At 39.0% G+C, this 20,754-nt stretch overlaps 1 long non-coding RNA gene across 1 annotated transcript; it reads left to right on the forward strand.

Annotated features, from left to right (window-relative positions):
• Positions 1-850: 850 nt before the first annotated feature.
• Positions 851-3,070, forward strand: LOC118494427. Its single transcript, XR_004896553.1, has 3 exons — positions 851-881; positions 2,101-2,128; positions 2,565-3,070. It is a non-coding gene; the product is annotated as an uncharacterized LOC118494427 (long non-coding RNA).
• Positions 3,071-20,754: the final 17,684 nt, after the last annotated feature.

Below are 20,754 nucleotides of genomic sequence, written 5' to 3' on the forward strand. Positions count from 1 at the left end.
GATGCTAACGCTAACGGTAACGCTAGCTAATGATAGCAGTTTGGTATCTTTAGCTAATATTAGCTAAGTAGCGTTAGCATTGGCGCTAATATTAGCTAATGATAGCAGCGTTGATAGAATTATTGGTAGCTATCTTTAGCTAATATTAGCTTTGTTAACTGACATAAAGCAACTTGTTAGTGGTTTAGCTATTGTCAATGGAAAAGCAAACCAACTGTGTTCTTGCTGGAAAATGTAATACCAAGACAACAATGATGCTAATGTTGCTCTATCACACTGTTAGCTAGACCCCACTTAGTGATAGGTAGCTAGCTAGGTAGGTAGGTTCAATTCAAGGTCCCTGTAGCCTAAAGACATCACACACAACATACTTACATGATAAACAGGATGATAAAAGACATTCCACATGAATAATATGGACAATAAACGAAAATATACTACATATTGAATAAAATAAAAATTACACATACAAAGGGATGTATGGTAAGGTGCTCTATGAGAGTGATGACCGTTGATGCTAAGTGTTAATAGTAAGTTATAATACTGTTATAAAAATCTCCGGCTAACTTTTTAGAGCAAGCATAAGTGCACAAGATTAGCACTTAGCTAACGTTAGCAGTCCTCTTAAATCTGTTTTTGTCAATGAACCTAATCTTTAAACTGTTTAGCTTGTAACTGACATTGTGGCATTGTGTGTATTCATAAAAATAAAATAAAAATGAAATAGCTGCTCTGCCTCACAGCCAGACTTGCTGTTATAGCAGCATTTTACTATTTACTGAGTTTTTTGTCTCTGTACACTGTAACCTTGAACCCACTAACTCACAGTTTGTCACTGGTTTTCTCAACAGAACATCGATACTGCTGTGCACTTTTGATTGGTAAGTATAGTAATACTATAACTGAAATTGATAATAGATCACATAACTCGACTGTAGATAATTATTTAGCATCTGTACACGTTTAAGTTTTGTTTAGAAAAAAGCCATTTACATATGATTTACACCAGGTGATGATTACTTCTGTGTACTGTGGCTATTAAAAGCACACTGCACAGAACTATGATATATTGATTAAGTCCTAAGAGTTTTGTATCATATTAAAGGGAAATAAATTGCGTCCTTAAAAAGAAGTATTACCACAATATACATTCTAACGTTTTTAAATATGAATCACGAAGGACACTTCGAATAACTGAATATATTAACTGAATAAGTTAATATGTTGTCCAGCCTAAAAAGTACTCATTAAACTGTGAGATTGGTTTTCTAAAGTAAAACTGGATATGTCTTGCTCTATCCCTCACTATACAGATGATGATCTTATAGAACATGATGCATTGCTGTAGATCAAGCTACCCAGCAGTATATAGGAGTTAAAATTAGCACAATTATCAGTAAAATGCAACAATCACATTAATGCAGCAGCAGTAATCATTAATCCAGAAACATAGAATATGAAACACACACACACAGACACAGAGAGACACACACATCCCCACAACACACACAGACACATACACACACACTTTTTAAATATGAATCACGAAGGACACTTTGATATTGAATAAGTTAATATGTTGTCCAGCCTGAAAAGTAGCCTACTCATTAAAGGTACCATGACATGGTGCTCTTTGGGTGCTTTTATATAGGCCACCATTTCTAGCCACTAGGGGACCATAGGCAGGCTGGGGGAATGCATATTAATGTTAAAAAACCTCATAAAGTGACATTTTCATGCCATGGGACCTTTTAAATAAGCTGAGTTCCCTCACTATACAGATGATGATCTGATAGAACATGATACATTGCTGTAGATCAAGCTACCCAACGTTTGTAGGGTTTGTAGTTGTACTTGTAGTGGAGTATTTACACACTGTGGTATAAGTATTTTACTTAAGCGAATTATCTAAATAGTTCTTCCACCACTGGACATATGTATTACGTATGAATTTAATATTACAGTGATCTAAAAAATCTTGATAATAAAATAAATTATTGTTGTGTATATCTTGTCTTGTAAAATGAAACTGAAAATCCTCTCCTCTCCCCCCCCAATGCTCTTGTCCTCCTCCTCCCTACGTTGCTGCTGGACCATCAGTGTTGGTTACCCCCGTGGCAACTCGACAGTATGTTCACACACATGAATGATGTCGTTGCTATGACGTGTGTTGCCTTGACACTTTGTTCGGCAGTAAATACTACTACTGTCTAACGTTACTGTACACATCTGCTTGTGCACTCTACATACTTTTAGTTAGTATTTCACCATCTGTGTTAGTGACTCCTTGGACACTCCACAGTATACTTCACACACGCAAAAATTAGGCAACATTATGTGATTGAACACAGAAGTCAGTGAATACAGAGATTTCCTAGAGACACCTACTAAAGTCCTAGTGAAACAATGACACTACTAAAGTCCCTCTTAGCTAAATCACACCAATAATCTGTTTCTTCCTTGATGTTAAAAAGATATTCACATATTCAAAGCAATCACTTTTTATGTAATGTTTTTTTTTCTGTTTTGTATGTCTAATGCAATGTTTCCATTTTGTGTTACAGGTCCGCTGGCCTCCAGCTCCTCTCCCTCTCCATCTATCTATGAGATCATTCACCTCTCTCCTATCACTCTACCCACTCATCCCTTAATATAAGACGTTCTATCTCTCCTGTCAAATCTAATACATCTATCTAATTTTGAGGTTTTCTATCTCTCCTGTCATATCTAATATATCTATCTAAATTTTGGAAATTCTATCATTCTATCCCTCTAATTCTATCCCGCTCTATCTCCTTGCATTCTTGCAAGAAACCTGTTTTTTTGGAACGATATATTTCAAACTTGTCTTTTGGAACCTGATATTAACAGATTACTGGTATCTGTTTTGGATTCATGGGTTGATTGGAACCTGATCATTCTGTTTTATGGTTCTGTGAGTTTCTCTGCTCACACTTTTTCTACCTCTCCTGTCTCTCTCTCACACACATTTGATTTGGCCTTTTCAATTGGCAAAAACCTTATTATTGTATTTTTGAATTGTCCATATTGTATCAATATTCTATTTGGTAACAGTAAAGTATTTTTTAGTTCATTAAATTTAAATTAATTGAAAAGACACATACATAACACACATTTTGTTGAGCTTTTTATCACAAACATTGGACTGTAAAAACTAATTCAAAATTAAATCTGGTACATTTCCAGATATATAAGTTGCTGTTATAAAGTGTATCATTGAAGAAAACTGTCTCTTGTTAATGTACATAACAATACATTGAAATCCAAATCTATATATATATATATATATATATATATATATATATACACAAGAAAAAAACTAGTTGTTCCTGGACCGTGTTGCTGTGGAGCTCTGTACCAAAAGGTTTGTTCTGACTGCAAATATCTTCACACCAGAGTACACATAATCAGTTTTTGTTTGTACAAGTGTAAAAGTAATTACACTACATACATTGTGTTATTTGTCTCTGATTCACATATTTGTACCTCGTCTATAGATCCACCCACATTGTTGGCATCAACACCTTTTGTACGTGCTTTATTGTTGGTTAAACCTTTGTAAAGTGAAATAAATAAACCAACTGTAAGGAGAAACTGCATTCTTTACATATATTAAAATAAATCTTTGAATATATTAAGGTTGAAAAAAATTAATCTGGCATTTACAAAACCATAAATATACAAATACCAAAGTTATTCTTAGAAAAGCACAGTATTTGAACATCCGTACAGATTTCTTGATAGTGCCTTAAAATACTAAATAAACCCTATTCCTGTCCTATTGGTTTTCAATTTGCTGAAGATATAGAAACTTAAGTACCGCTGAAATACAGTATATCCATATATAATTTGTGTGATACGTCAACTTTAGTTTTACTTCTAAATATCTATAATATCTTTACAGACTTGAAAAGATTTTGTGGGAAAACATTTATTTCACCACTTACTGTTTTGCTTTAAAATAAATATAAATAGAATATTTTTGAGATCTAAATTGCCATTACTAAGAGCAGATACTGCTTTAATCTACTTTCTTATCTTAAGTTAATATATTTCGATTCATATTGTGTTTATTATCTTGATTGTCTACAATAAAAATAAAACAAGATTTGTGGTTTTGGATCATAATGCCGAGGAAGAGTAAGAGGTCACTAGCTCAAAGTCTGCGCCGGGAGAGGTCAAAGGAGGTTCAGGGTACAACAGGTGAACAGGTAGAATGTGTTGGTCCTCAGAGCTGTGGAGAGGTGAAGATGGCTGCAGCGTCTCGTGATGATGAAAGTGTGACACAGGGAAGTCAGTGCGTCGCACCAAAGGTTTCTGCTGATGAGAGAGGATGTCACAGCGATGGTGAAGCAAGGCCTTCTATTGTCACCCCAGTAAAAGTCAGAGGTCAAAGTGATGAGCCAGGTGTACCACAGGTATCTTATGCTGACATGGTAAAGAAAAGATGTGTGGCAGTTTCTCCTGAAGCTAACCAGGTAAACCACAGAGGTCAAAGTGATGTGTCACCACAGGCATCTTATGCTAATGTAAAGAGTGGACACCCTCGGTGTGTAGCAGGCCCTTCTCATGCAGACTATGTAAATCCGGCAGGTCAGCCTTCTGTAAGACACGTCCGTGCATCCCGTAGCCAGGCTTCTGTTAAATATGGTAAAAACAGAAATAAGCAGTGTACCTGCAACTCACTAACATTTCTGGCGTTCCTTCACGAGAATGAAAACATCACCAGAGCAGATCTTGACCTTGTTTTGGATAAAGGTAATGCAATGTATAAAGAGGTCCGAAAAAGAGTTAATCACATCTATCTGACTACTGACGAGCTCCCTCACGAAGTACCTGCACGCACGCATACACATTATGTGGACATGGAACAACTGTCTAGATATGGCACATTAGGAGAACCGTTACCTGGAGCTCTAGACAGTTTTCTGGACCTAGAGGCCGGACTCAGCTGCTTGCTTTCTGATGTCCAGTATGGATTGCTCCTGATGAGAGTATTATGTATTGCCGTATTCAGAACAAAGTCCGGCAGATACGGTTTCTTTGATCCACACTCCAGAACAGCCAAAGGGTTGCCCCTCCACCCTGGTTCTCACACTCCTGGTACTGCTGTCATGCTGACATTCACACATCTTAGTGATATGATTGATCGGCTCCTTAAGTATCACAGAATGTTGGGAACACAGCCCTCCTGTAACTATGAGTTGAAGCCTGTGGAGTTTTACAATGTGAATACTGCCATCCTGAATACTGCTATCTCAGACAGAGACAGTCAGCCTACAACTCACACTGCTGCTGTAACAACTGCTCTTCAAAAGGAGACAAGCCTGAGTGCACACATCGGTGACAAATCTGTACATGAAGTATTCACTCCTATGGAAACTGAACCAGAAATATCCAGCCAGATCATTTCGAACTGTGTCGCATCACATGATGCTGCGCTGAATAATTCAAACTCAACTATTTCAAAGGTAAACACTGATGCAACAGATGTCTCTGATAACATATTACAGGGAGAGTCCACAAACCTCACGTCTGTATCTTCTGTGAAACATAAAGAGGTTCATATCATTTTTCCTGATGATATCCAAAGTGAACCAGAACCATCATCTAAATTCAGTGTGAATTCTGCAACTGAGAGTAAGTCAAACTTGAGTGCTCCATTGATAAATACTGTGGCCAGTGATGACGTCTCGCGTAAACTGAAAAAACGTAATAAACAGCAAAGGAGAAAAATTAAGAGGAGACTATTGCTCTCTGAAAAGGTATCGCAAAGAAAGGAGAATCAGAAAAGGAAAGAAAGGAAAATGTATGCTTCAAATGAAACATATAAAGCAAAGAAAACATGTTACTCAAGCAGTAAATATTCTGATGAAACAGTCAAACAAAGAAAAAGTCAGTGTGCTAACTACCGCTATCAAAACAATCCTGAAATACAAAAAAAAAGACAAAGATATATAACGACCCGATACCGACAAAACAAGAGAAAGAGAAAAGAATGAACAGTTCATACAGAGAAAACCCTGAGTTTAGAATAAGAAAAAGACAAAGAATGACAACGTTTTACAGAAACGATGTTGACTTCAGAGTGAAGCAGCGATCTTTTATGCGATCTTATATGAATCAGCGTTATGCAAATGACAAAGCTTTCAGAGATAGACACAGACAACTAATGAGACAAAGAATGCGAGAACAATTTAAGAACAACCTTCCGTTTAGAAGTCTGGTTAAAATGAGATGTGCAAATAAAATAAAAAAGAAATACAGATGGATAAATCGACAAACATGTGAGAGTGACAGAGAAAATGATAACTCTTTAATCAAAGAGGCCATATCTCTTTTCAGATCTAATATAAAGGAAGGTCCCACCTATGTCTGCACTGTCTGCCATAAAGCCTCGTTTCCAAACCAAGTCCGCCCCTGCACAAGGTCAAATTATGTCAAAAATCCACATATAGTTGCAGCGTGCTTGACAGGGAAGTATGTGCATGTTTGCGATGAAGGCTGTGAACACTGCAAGGTGCCTGATGAGAGAAGAAGTGAGTGGATTTGTTACACCTGTCATGATCATCTTAAAGATGGAGCTATGCCAGCTCTCGCTGTAGCCAACAACTTAATGCTTGCTGACATCCCACCTGAACTGTCAGATCTCAACATATTGGAAAGGCATCTCGCATCCAGATGTATAGCATTTGCCAAGATTATTCCTCTTCCTAAAGGCCGCCAGAGACTAATAAGAGGAAATGTTGTGTGTGTCCCGTCTGAGGTACAGGAAACCGTAGAAGCATTACCCAGACTGAGAAGTGAGTCTCAGGTGATGAGAGTAAAACTGAAGAGACGATTGTGTTATAAGGGTCACCAACTTTTTCAGACAGTAACATGGTCTAAACTCATGCGTGCACTGCATAAACTCAAAGAGATCCATCCACAGTATGAGGACATAACGATCAGAGATGAGGCTGAGTTATGTGATCCAACACTTCCTGATGAGGATGATGAAGATGATGATGTGGATGCTACAATGAAGGAAGATGATTTTGATGAAACTGATTTAATGGAAATTGACAGGTGTGAGAGTAATGCACTGTGTGAGGCAGAAAATGAGCCTGAAAATGAACAGGATATAGACATGTTGTCATGTGATGGTGAACAACCAAATGAGCAGGGAGATGACGACGAACATGGTGACATGCCAAACGGTGGTTTCGCTCTGGAATCATGCCTTCAGCCTTGTGACGTGGCAGAGGAAATTTTATGTTTCAGCGAAGGAATCTATTCTGTTGCACCTGCCGAAAAAAATAATCCTGTCAGCTTTTTCAAAACACCTAAACTGGAGGCCATGGCTTTCCCTGTACAGTTTCCGACTGGTCAGAACACACTGGATGAAGAGAGACCTCTTAAATTAACACCCAGTAAATATTTCAAAGCAAGGCTTTTTGGTGTTGATGATCGTTTCGCCAGAGACACAAACTTCTTGTTCTTTCCACAGTTTGTGACAGAAATGCATTTGGCAACATCGAGTATGACAATACAGCTCAGGAAAGGTAAACCGTTTACGAGAGATGGAAGAAATATTACCTCGGGAATGTTGCAAGATAAACGTGAGGTGGAGAGACTGGTGCGAAACAAAGACGCTGTGAGGTTTATGCAACCTTTAAGGGGAACTCCAGCCTATTGGGAGAAAACTACAAGAGATCTTTTTGCCATGATCAGACAGTTGGGAACTCCTACATTCTTCTGTACGTTTTCTGCAGCTGAAATGCGATGGCCTGAGGTTATCGAGGCAATAAAAAGGCAGCAAGGTGAAGATGTCGATTTTGAAGGGCTTGACTGGTCAGCTAAGTGTGACATACTGCGAAGCAATCCTGTGACAGCAATGCGCATGTTTGATAAGCGTGTTGAGGCATTATTCAGGGATTTGCTCTTATCTCCTGCAGAGCCCCTAGGCAGAGTCGTTGACTTCTTTTACCGAGTTGAGTTTCAGCATCGCGGAAGTCCACACATACACTGTCTCATATGGGTTGATGGTGCTCCTGTTTTTGACGAAGACGACGATCAGACTGTGTTAGATTTTGTGTCCAAATACATCACAGCTCAGCTGCCTAACCCACATACACAACCTGATCTGTACAAGAAAGTCACAGAAGTGCAGACACACAGCAAAAATCATTCAAGGACATGTTTCAAAAGTGTCAACTCGGGATGCAGATTCGGTTTTCCTAAACCCCCCGTCACAAACACAATGATAACGAGACCTGGTGAGTGCATCGATCCAGTGGAAGTGGAAAAAGCAAAGCAAAAACTCCAACCACTTAACTTGCTTTTGAATGAACCTGAAACGCCCTCTCTGAGTTTGCAGCAGCTCCTAGCTCAATGCAATCTGACATACAGTGAGTACGAACAATGCCTTAACATGGTGAATAAATCCAGTGCAGTCATTCTGAAGCGTGACCCCAAGGACTGCTGGGTAAATGGATATAATCCACATCTACTTGAAGCCTGGAATGCCAATATTGATGTCAGTTATATTCTCAACGCATATTCGTGCATCATATATCTGACCAGCTACATTACCAAAAAAGAATCTGGACTCTCTGAGTACCTCAAAACAGTCATCGAAAACTCCAACAGAGACAACGTCAATGAATGTGATGAAATGAGGGAAATAATGCAGCCGTATTCCAAAAAAAGAGAGGTCAGCGCTCAGGAATGTGTGAGTCGTGCATGTGGAATTAACATGAAGAAGTGTTCACGTGGTGTCGTATTCATACCGACAGATGACAACGCAGTGAAAATGAGTCGTCCCCTCTCGTCCCTGGAAAACACAACACCTGAATGTTCAGATGTGTGGATGACGTCTTTGACTGACAAGTACAAAGCCAGACCTGAAACACTGGAGTTTGAGGAGATGTGTTTGGCTGATTTTGCAGCTACTTGCAGAATTGTCTATGGCAAACAGACGAAAGGTAAAAATGTTTTGCCCCTCCTGAATGAGATGGGATTTGTGCAAAGGCGGAAAGACGATAAGCCTGCTATCATCAGATTTTACCGTGCATCCAAGGAAAAATATCCTGAGAAGTTTTACGGCACGTTACTGAAACTGTACGTTCCCTACCGATCAGAGCAGGAACTGAAAAGACCGTATTACCCCACATATGAGTCATTTTACAGTAATGGATGTGTGCAACTACCAGGTTGTGATCATCTGGAGAGTGTCCAACACATTGTGAAACGAAACAGAGACAAATATGAGAAAAACAGTGACGAGATTGAGAATGCTGTTGAGGAGTTTGAGCAGAACAGAGGTGTGATCGATGAATGGTGTAATCTGGCGCCAGAATCGGAAGTTGTGAGGTTGGAGTGTATTGAAGAACTGGAGGCAAGAGAGCCAGATTGTGAAAATGAACAAGATAATGTCCCGGAATACAGTAATCAGGCTAATGCTGCAACAGAAATCAGAGCCATCAGAGAGCCCCCTGCATTTGACCCCATACTGTTACGCCAAATGTATCAGAATCTGAACCAGAGACAAGCCTGTGTGTTTTATGCAGTAAGAGAGTGGTGCGTAAAGCGAATCTGTGGCCTAAATCCAGACCAGTTCTTCTTTTACATCAATGGTGGCGCTGGAACAGGAAAGTCACATTTAATCAAATGCATCTACTCTGAGGCATCTAAGATACTGTGCAAACTGCCGAGACGCGCTGAGGAGGCCGACATATCAAACCCAACTGTCCTGTTGACCGCATTCACTGGAACTGCAGCCTTCAACATATCAGGCTCCACACTGCACTCATTACTCAAACTTCCGAGAAGCCTAAAACCTCCATTTCAAGGCCTTGGTAACAATTTGGATGAAGTCCGATCTGAACTGTTAAATGCTGAAATCCTCATCATTGATGAAGTGTCCATGGTTTCAAAGCCCCTTTTTGCCTACGTTGATGTGAGACTCAAACAGATCAAAGGCAGTCAGAGACCATTCGGAGGAATGTCGGTAATAGCTGTTGGAGATTTTTTTCAGCTTCCACCAGTGCGACAGTCCAAGGCTCTCTGCGTGTATGACCCATGTGAGATTGACCTGTGGCAGGAACACTTTCAGATGATCACTCTGACTGAGATTATGCGTCAGAAGGATGATGTTGCCTTTGCAGAGATGTTGAATAGGATCCGTGTGAAAGAAAAGTCAGAGGAGTTGTCCGAGGCAGACAGAGCTTTGTTGTCACAGGCGGTCACCGAACCAGAACTATGTCCAACTGATGTGCTACACATTTTTGCAACTAATAAACAAGTTGATGCACACAACTCTGCAATGTTAGCTCTGCTCCATTCTCACATCACCAAGATTGATGCAGATGACTACAAAAAGGATCCACAGACAGGCAGAATGGCACGACAAGCCAAACCATTTAAAGGAAACAGAAATGAGTTACCAGATACGCTAAACGTTGCTGAAGGTGTCAGAGTCATGCTCACCAGAAACATAGACGTGTCTCAAGGATTGGTGAATGGATCTTTCGCTACGCTAGTCAGGGTAATATCCTCTGAACAAAATGGTGTCGCACATGTCACTATGCTCGGGCTCAAGATGGATGATGAAACAGCTGGAAGGAATTATCGTAACAGAGCACCAGGAGGACCAGACGATCTAGTGTACATCGACAGAGCAGAGGAGAAAATGAAACAGAAAGGAGTGGTACGCAGACAGTTTCCTGTTAAACTGGCCTTTGCTTGTACGATTCATAAGGTTCAAGGTATGACAAGGACATCAGCTGTAGTGTCACTGAAACACATTTTTGAACCTGGCATGGCTTATGTAGCTGTCAGCAGAGTGACCTCTCTCAGCGGACTGCACATTCTGGATATGGACGAGAGTAAAATATATGCCAACTCACAAATCACTGGAGCCCTACAGACCATGAGACAAGTCAATTTGGATGACATGATGCCTCTTCTCAAAATCTCACAGGCTGTGAACGGACATGACACTCTGACCATTGTTCACCATAACACAGAAGGTTTGCCATGCCACGTGAATGACATCAAGAGCCACCATGAACTGTGTCTAGCAGATGTTTTGTGTCTCACAGAAACTCACCTACAAGTCTCCTTTGTTGCAGACAGTCTCCATTTAGAGGGCTACACTATGTTCAAACGCAACAGACACCTGTCCTACACAAATGTTCCACAGATGGCCAACAAACGTGGTGGTGGCGTTGCAGTTTATGTGAAAGAGCACATTCAAGTACGTGAAAAACAGTACATACATAATGTCACTGACCTTGAGTTTTTGGCTCTGAAGGTTGAAGCCCCAGTGAGTGCTTTGATTGCAGCTGTGTACAGACCTCCGGACTACAGTGTGACGTCGTTTCTGTCAAACCTGGGAAGCCTGTTGGACTCATTGGAGGTCATGGATTGCCACCCTATCATTGTCTGTGGGGATTTCAACGAGAATCACTTATCCAACGCAAGTAAGCCAATCCTTGAGCTGTTTCACTCCCGGGGTTATGTTCAAGTCATCACTGCTGCCACCACAGATAAGAACACACTTCTGGACCTCATTTTCATCTCTAAACCGCAGCATTGTCTCCACTCTGGTGTAATGAGAACATATTATAGTTATCATAATCCTGTATACTGTGTCATGTCCTCTAACAGTCCATAAAGATGGTAGTTGGGTTTAACAGATAAAGAAAAAGACAAAGAAAAAAAGGTCTGTACCTATAACCAAAGTGAGTGGGTGAAACATGTATTAATAACAGTTTGATTTAAAAGACTAAATTATTGCTGTACCAGATGTTAATCTCTATCCTGCACAGTTGGCAGGTAAAACAAAAATCCAATGAGCATTATGTTGTGTTTTTTCAGGATACCTCATTGTTGTTGGTCTCTGTTTCTCTTGCTATGTAAAGGAAACCCAATTTTGCTGTCACTCAACATATTGATGTACTTAATTTAGTAAGCTGAAAGACATTTTGTTTGGTAATCTTATATTTTGGCAGTATTGGATAATGTGATTGGTCATAATTATTTCAGGTAACCATATTATTATGAGATATACAGTGGTATGCATAAGTTTAGACACCCATGCTAAAGTTGACTAAAAAGAGGAAATTGATCTTAATGCCTTAATTTAAAAAAAATTTAAAAAATCCAACCTTTAAGGACACCAATTTTCTTTGTGAATGAATAATGTATCGTAAATAACAGAATTTTCTTCCTTAAAATACAGGTGGCATAAGTATAGACACCACTGTGTTAAGTTCCCATAGAGGAAGGCAGATTTTTATTTTGAAAGGCCAGTTATTTCATGGATCCAGGATACTATGCATCCTGATAAAGTTCCCTTGGTCTTTGGAATAAAAATAGCCCCACATTATCACATACCCTTCACCATATCTCACGATTGGCATGGTTTTATTTCAGTTAGCCTAATAGCTAACTGAAATAAGATCCATATCAATGCAAACTTTATCAGCTTTGGCCTCACAGCTTTGGCCTCACCTCCTTCATCACAACTTCACCCAGCCAAGCACGACTGTCCAGACCAGTCATGCTGGGCTGGGCTGGGGAGCAGCGCAGCAATTCTGGTCTGAAGCCACCAAGAGACAGCAGGAGACGATGGTGGTGGACGAAATCACCAGACTGGAGCACGAGCGCTTCCACTTGAAGGCAATATCCCAGGGCACGCAAGGAGCCTGGACAAGATGGGATGCTACCAGCAACAGGCGTATCACCAGGGTAGACATCTGGAGAACTCCTCTATCCAGGCTCAGCTTCCTGTTGAGGGTGACCTACGATATCCTTCCATGCCCTAGGAATCTCACACTGTGGTATGGTGATAAAGTGGGCTGTCATCTATGCGGGAGCGTCAAGGCAAGCCTCCGACACACTTTGTCAGGATGCAGTGTGGCACTGACCCAAGGACGTTTCAGGTGGCACCATGATCAAATCCTGACGAAACTGGCCAAGATCCTGGAGAGCTGTAGGTGGCAGCAAACCATTCGCCGGCAACAGAAGAGCATGCCCTGGCAAGGTTTGTAAAGCCTGTAAAGCCTGGTGGTAAACACCAATCTCCTACTCAGAAGAAGAGCAGCATGCTTGCACCTGGTAAACAGTGGCAGATGTTGGCAGACCTCAGGAAGCAGCTGGTCTTTCCAAGAGAGATTATGTGAAGGCAGCTGCAGGGGGTGGCAGGGAGACGTCCCCAACATGCCAGCAGGCCTGGAGATGTACTGGTCTTGGGGGTGAAACATCTGTGAACGGTGGCCTCCAGCTGATGACCCTGCAGCTGACCTAATGGCACCGGGGTAGGTGCGACAGGCTGAAAAGCCAAAGCAGGAAATACCACCTCACCTCTACAACAAACTGAAGACCAACAACAACCAAGAACAGAAGCTTTAGCAGCAGCAGCAGCAGCCTAACTGTCAATCAGCAGACGAACAATGGACAGACAATCACTGTTGGACCACACAGGGACACTTTTACCTTCGTGCTAGCCAGTCATTCTTCCAAGCAGAGGATGAGATAACACCTGCCTGCCTTTGATTCACCTTCTCTCTAGTTCTAAAAACTGAAACAATGGACCACCACTGCCTGCTTTCCACCTGACAGCGCTTAAGAGTCTTCACACCCGAAGGTAATGATTCTAATTTCATATGTGCTTTCTATATTGCTTTAATTGTGTCTTTATTCCTGTATTCACTTTGTAATAACGCAGCAATTTTGCAACACCGTTGTTACAGCTAGCAGTACATTGTCATTTAAATTAACTTTTTCCTGCAGGTCTGCCTCTGCTGTGATCACTCCACTTCACACAGTGGAGACAATCAGGACTTTAAAGAAGGCTAAACATGACAATAGCTGAACCTCATTCATCCTTCCTAAACTACTCTGTGTAAAATGGCACTGGACAGAAATGTTGTGTTGCCCTGCAGCAGTGTTCAAGGTATTAAATTATTGTGTATTATGTAACTTTTGAACATGTTTTTTGCATGGTCTGCAGTTTATTACAACAACTTTCTGTTGTCTGCAGTTTATTACAACAACTTTCTGTTTTCTCTTGTCAGGACCAGCTTCATTCTCCTACGTCCACAGCTTCGCATCCAATGCTGCGCACAGTTCAGTAGAGCCTACCTACTGTTGACGTTTGGCTAGTGATCAGGTGAACTGATGCGGGGAACCAAACTTACGCTGATCATTCACTGTCAGTCATCACTGTCACAGAGACAGCTCCTCCTCAGTGCAGCATTATATTTCACCCTAACCAAGTTGTAAAGGTAACTGTTATTTGTATTAACTTAGTACAAGATCCCTTTTTGACCAGAGAACTAACAAAAACACTGATGGCATTACTGTTTGCGGTTGCTATTTGCATTAGGAATGCAAGGGATCATTTTTTTTTTACTGTTTTTCAATCTAAGGCCTCTGCTCCTGCCATCTGCGGCCAGATACCTGGAAGCAGCAGTTCTATAGTCCCTGGATCATCAAAGGTCACAATGTTACAGCCCTTTACATCTTCACAATTACACTGTGCTCTGTTAAGAGTTTTGGTTTGTGCCAACAATGGACAGATTCAACAATTAGCAACTTACGCTACTGACCCATGGACACTGACTCTAAGACACCAATTTATTTTGGTACATTGATAATTTATATATATTGTATAATTAGAACAGTGTATGCTTATTTTGTATTTCATCACAATTAATATATTTTATTAATTTATTTTACATGTCACCTTTCTTTTTCCTTCATTATCTGTTTTCTTGGAAGACACAACATATATATATATACATACATACAGAAGGAAAAGGAAAGGATGACATGGAATATATTTTACAAAAATTATAATTATTAGTGTGGGGTTTGAGCTGGTAGGCATGTTAAAGAATTTTCACATGTGTAAACTCGGCCTTGGGCTAATCTAAACCCTATTGAAAAGCTATGACAGTGTTTAAATTGAAGAATCAAAGCTGAACATTTTGTCTTCAGATTGCCCAAAATAACATGACTTGGTTAAATAAGCCTTGTCAAAAGAACAATTCAAGAACTACTGTTCCTATGATTGTCTCCTAACCAGAAGACAATCAAGTGACTCTAACCCTATGTTCCTTCAAAGTCAAGATTAACCCTGAATTATTTTAAAGGTTCAGTACACTGAGCTAAATGTCTGGATAACACATTTAAAATGAGTGTGTTGGTATGATTTTCAGTACAGATACTGCAGCTTGAGACATTATTTGGGTTTTTTAGCCTTCAGTCTAACAACCATGTAAAAAGCCTTTATTTGTAGGGTTGAACAACAATGTAAACCATTGAAACATACTGTACTGACCCATCTGGCTGCCCAAACAGTACGACACCAACAGTATTTAAGTTATTTTTATTATTTATCTCCACCTTATATGATTTATACATTGTATCCTTATTTTTCTGTTTCAGTACAATTCATATCTTTTATTTTCATTTATTTTTCAAGTCACCTTTCTGTTTTCCCTCTTTTGTCCCTCCTCTTTTGGGATTTCAGTAAACTGAGCTAAATGTTGTGATAACGTTTAAAATGACAGCGATTGTCAGTACAGGGTGAATGCAGCTTGAACCAAAAATGGGATATTAGCCTCAGTCTAACCACCATGTAAAAAGCCTTTAATGGTAGGGCTTCGGCCGGCTGTACACTGGCTGCGTGGCGTGTCCGTTTCTATTTTGGCTCCCTTGTTAACAGATTAGAGCTTTCACACTGTCTGTGTGACATGCACGACTTAGGCGCGCCGAAAACGCGTGCATGCTAGAAACAGAAAGTGTAAAATAGAATACGAAAAGATGTTTATATGTCATTTTGACACAAATACATTTAATAAATTACATTTTGATGTTTGAAAGTCTCTATGTTTTGACATGAATGCAGATATAAATGTAATTTAAAGAAATAATAAATAATTATCGATTTTCAAATATTGTACCTGTCACACAATACAGAGCGAAATATTCTGTAGCCTATTTCGCCATCAATACTGCCGATGTTGTCTTTGCTGTAATCAGGTCGGTATATATTTATGTTTGTCATGAAATATACTACTGCTTGAGTGCAGTAAATCAATGGGAAACATACATGTGTACAGACAAGGCTAGCAGCTGCAGCGCCACGTCAGACACGTTTCTGATGTGTAAAGACATAGAAAACGCCACACAGCCGCCACGCAACAGAAGCGGCACGCTCACGCCACGCAGCCAGTGTGTAGCCGGCCTAACAATATTGTAAACCAATGAAACATACATTATGGACCCATTAGATGTTATCACAATTGATATATTTCATTTTCAGTTAGTTTAGTTGATAGGACATAGGCCTACTGATGGGGACAATATACAGTGGTGTGAAAAAGTGTTTCCCCCCTTCCTGATTTGTTATTTTTTTGCATGTTTGTTACACCTAAATGTTTCAGATCGTCAAACAAATTTGTTTATAATACAAAGATAACACAAGTAAACACAAAATACAGTTATTAAAGGTTTTTATTATTAAGGAAAAAATCCAAACCTACATGGCCCTGTGTGAAAAAGTGTTTGCCCCCCCGCGCTGTTAAAACATAACTTCCCAGGAGTGGCCGGCCGACCAAATTTACACCAAAAGTGCAGTGACTACTCATCCAAGAGGTCACAAAAGACCTCACAACAACATCCAAACTGCAGGCCTCACTTGCCTCAGTTAAGGTCAGTGTTCCTGACTCCACCATAACAAAGAGACCTGCATGCATGTGAGAGTTCAGGGACGAAAACCACTGCTGAGCAAAAAGAACATTAAGGCTCGTCTCATTTTTGCCAGAAAACATCTTGATCATCCCCAAGACTTTTGGGAAAATACTCTGTGGACTGACGAGACAACCACATTTCAGAAAGAGAACATAATAACAACAGTAATGTGATGGTCTGGGCCTGTTTTGCTGCTTCAGGACCTGGAAGACTTGCTGTGATAAATGGAACCATGAATTCTGCTGTCTACCAAATAATCCTGAAGGACAATGTCCGGCAATATGTTCTTGACCTCAAACTGAAGCGAACTTGGGTTCTGCAGCAGGACAATGATCCAACGCACATCAACAAGTCCACCTCTGAATAGCTGAAGAAAAACAAAACATAGACTTTGGAGTGGCCTAGTCAAAGTCCTGACCTGAATCATATTGTGATGCTGTGGCATGACCTTAAAAGGCAGTTCATGCTCGAAAACCCTCCAATGTGGCTGAATGACAACAATTCTGCAAAAATGAGTGGGCCAAAATTCCTCCACAGCATTGTAAAAGACTCAATGCAAGGTATTGCAAACGCCTGATTGCAGTTGTTGCTGCTAAGGGTGGCCCAAACAGTTATTAGACTTAGGGCGCAATAACTTTTTCACACAGGGCCATGTAGGTTTGGATTTTGTTTTCCCTTAATAATAAGAACCTTCATTTAAAAACTGCATTTTGTGTTTACTTGTGATAACTTTGACTAATATTTAAATTTGTTTGATGATCTGAAACATTTAAGTGTGACAAACATGCAAAAAAATACGAAATCAGGAAGGGGGCATCCTTGGGACCTGCCTTAAAGAACTAGTAGAAAAACAATTACGGTTTAGGCACTATGGATTTTGGTTTTGCAAGAATTGCTATATTGTATTTTTCTATGTTATTTTTATTTATTTAAAAAACAAAAAAACTATATTCTATTATTCTATTTATTTATTTTCATGCCTCAGTTTTTTTTAATCACAATTAATATTGTTTATTTATTTTCATATCAAACTTTCCTTTCCCTCATGATCTGTTTTCTAACAGATACATGACAGATGTAGAAGTAGTAGAAAACAATTACTGTTTAGGGATATGGATTTTGGTGTTGCAAGTAACCAATTTGTTATTAATACATATTTCACAGTGTTTTTTCTCAGCTACCATCTTTACCATGTTTTCCTGACTCGGGACTACAGGTGAAAATTAGCATTTATGCTATAACCTGGCTCATTTACAGTCTGTACAGAAATGTTAGATTGTGCACTGTCCCGGAAAAATAAATAAATAAATTACAGACTGTTAAAGGGAATTTTCAAGTTTTTTTCTTTGGTACTTTGTTTTTGGAAACAGTAAGTTTCTTTCTGGTTGGCCAATGTGTCCCCATCGTGTTGGATCTTTTTTACATTTCTAATTTTCTTTTAAATTAATTTTAGCTCATTTCAATGATGTTCATTTAATTAAAATATAACTTAGGTCATTCTAAATTCAATTCAATAGTCATCCCTACACACTTAAACATGCATAGACACATTTTTGACATTGCCGGTATGACGGTCCTACCATGCTACTGTATACATGTGCATACTGAGAATATTAAGAACTCTATATTCTTATTTTGTATGTATTGATATGTATTTACAATATGTATTTTAACAATCATATATGTTTTGCTGTAATGCTGCTTACCCAACTATTTTCTTTTTGGTGATTAATATTTCTGTATGAACATCGCATCACGCTTGTTTTTATTTGTACTGTTGATTTTGGAAGATACTAATGTTGATGATACTAATGTTGATGATACTTATGTTGTTAATTACTACAACATTTTTTACTCAAAGCAGTAATATAATTGAATAAAATTAAAATATATTTGTAACCAGGTCACCTATCTGCACCTTACTTGTTCAAACAGTGAGACCAATGATCTGTTTCACGATATCTTACAAAGATCCACACACCATTTCATTACCTTACCATTTTCCAGATCATGCCAATGTTTTCATGTATATGTCAGGACTGTTGTTAATTGTAAAGCAGAACATAGTGTTTGATGGCCAAACTCCAACATTATTACTCAATATAAAATTACTATAAACACCTCAGACTAACATTGTTTCAGTAAACTTCAGATCACATATAAACTAACAATCCATATTTAGGCAATTTTGATGCCTTAATATCATCGTATACTATGTGTTTTGAACATGCTTGTCATTAATGTATTTCATTTTTCGTTTACGAAGCAAAGTTGTTCAGCCCCCTTTCTTTTCAGGCAATATATTTCACATCTCATCTCAGCTAGATTGATGTTTTTTCGTTCTATGCAGTGTATATGTCTGATAATAATACAAAGTATTTCTTCTTTCAGCCTTTTCAGGAAATTCATTTCAACTTTCATCTTTGACAGTATTACAGTTCAGCTTCCAGCTTTTCTAACAGTGTATTTTAGCTCTTCACTTGACAATTTTCCAGATTTTTCAGCAGTGCAGTGCAATGCATTTGAGCTTTAACAGTTGTCATACTATTTGTTTCATATTTCTGCATTTGTAAGTCATTATCAGTTAGAAAATCTACTCAAACCTCACAATGTTCTACATCTTTTGTCATTATTCAACTTTTAAAGCCAACAGTTCAGTTTTGCATAAGCTTTTAACTTTTTAATGAAATTCATACTTATTAAACCGATTTCCACTTTTTCAACTATTCTCAGTTCTTCAACTTCTTCTTATAGATTTAAGCTATTCATCCAGTTTAGCTTTAGCTATTCAGCATTCCCACGCATTTTCCGCAGGAAATGCATTTTCTAGTTCTTCTTCTTATTATTCCCTCTTCCGTACGTTTTTTGGCTCTCTGTAACTTCTGCATACGTTCAGCTATTAAAACCATTCAACTTTTAAAATGTTCAGCTCTTTCAGCTAATGATGGGACTTCTTCAACTTTTTTTCTACTATTTATACTTTTTAAAATATTCAGCTTTTTATGACTTTTTTTTAACATTGAAGTCAATGAGAGCATGCTTCAAATCCTTAAAATCTTCTTCCGCTCCCAAAATTTTCAGCTCCTTCATACTTTCACCTACAGACGCCAAACAAACTTTAAAATGTTCACAAAATATTCAGTTATCCGGCTCTATCTTTTCAGTTTGATATGTTTTACAGTTTTTGTGAAAAAGTTGTTTAAGTTTAGTGATCATTTCAGGATTTTTCTGCGTTTCTAGTGAGTGTGTATTGCGTCTCCTAGAGTGGATGATGTCATCGCCAGAGCACAGAACGTTCAAAAAAATATCTTTGTCCCCTCTCTATAAATTGCTCTCACGCCCACAATATCTACTTGTCATACACAATTTATACATCAAAACGTAAGTATTTTTGTCTAGTTTCAGGCAATGTGCTCAGTTTTGCGATATGCCTTATACTTTTGGCTCGTTGAGCTTCCAAATGACAAGAGTTCCACATCTCTGTCCATCCACTGCCCTGTTTAAAATTCTTCACATTTCTGAGCGAAACGCAGAGCGAACCACTTTTTTAAATCGCTGATATGCCCACATTTTTAAGTTTATCAACATAAATTTTACATGAATACGTTCACAAAGGTCTTGTGGTGGTCACGATTACATCATTTCACCGATAGCCCTTATCATTTTAGCAGTCTGAGGCTTTATTTGAGAGCTTGCTCTGTGTCTTTGAATAGCTCCAGTGGGGCACAGCTGACAGTTTCAGCAGGTGACACGGTCGTTAACCTGATTAAAGATCAAAGAGATCTCATCACAGACTTCAAAGGGGGTTTATCAACATGGTCACAGGTCATTGGTAGCCATGACAACCCTTTCACAGACAGTCAACTTGAATACTACAGGCAGTAATATGAACATTAGTCTATATCTTGTGCGTTCCACTTCTGTCTGACTGTCTCTGTCTCTCTGTCTCTCTTTTTTTTAATTTTATTCCCTCTTCTGTACGTTTTT

The sequence above is a fragment of the Sander lucioperca genome, chromosome 24 (assembly GCF_008315115.2).
Source record: "Sander lucioperca isolate FBNREF2018 chromosome 24, SLUC_FBN_1.2, whole genome shotgun sequence".
Classification (NCBI taxonomy): Eukaryota; Metazoa; Chordata; class Actinopteri; order Perciformes; family Percidae; genus Sander; species Sander lucioperca.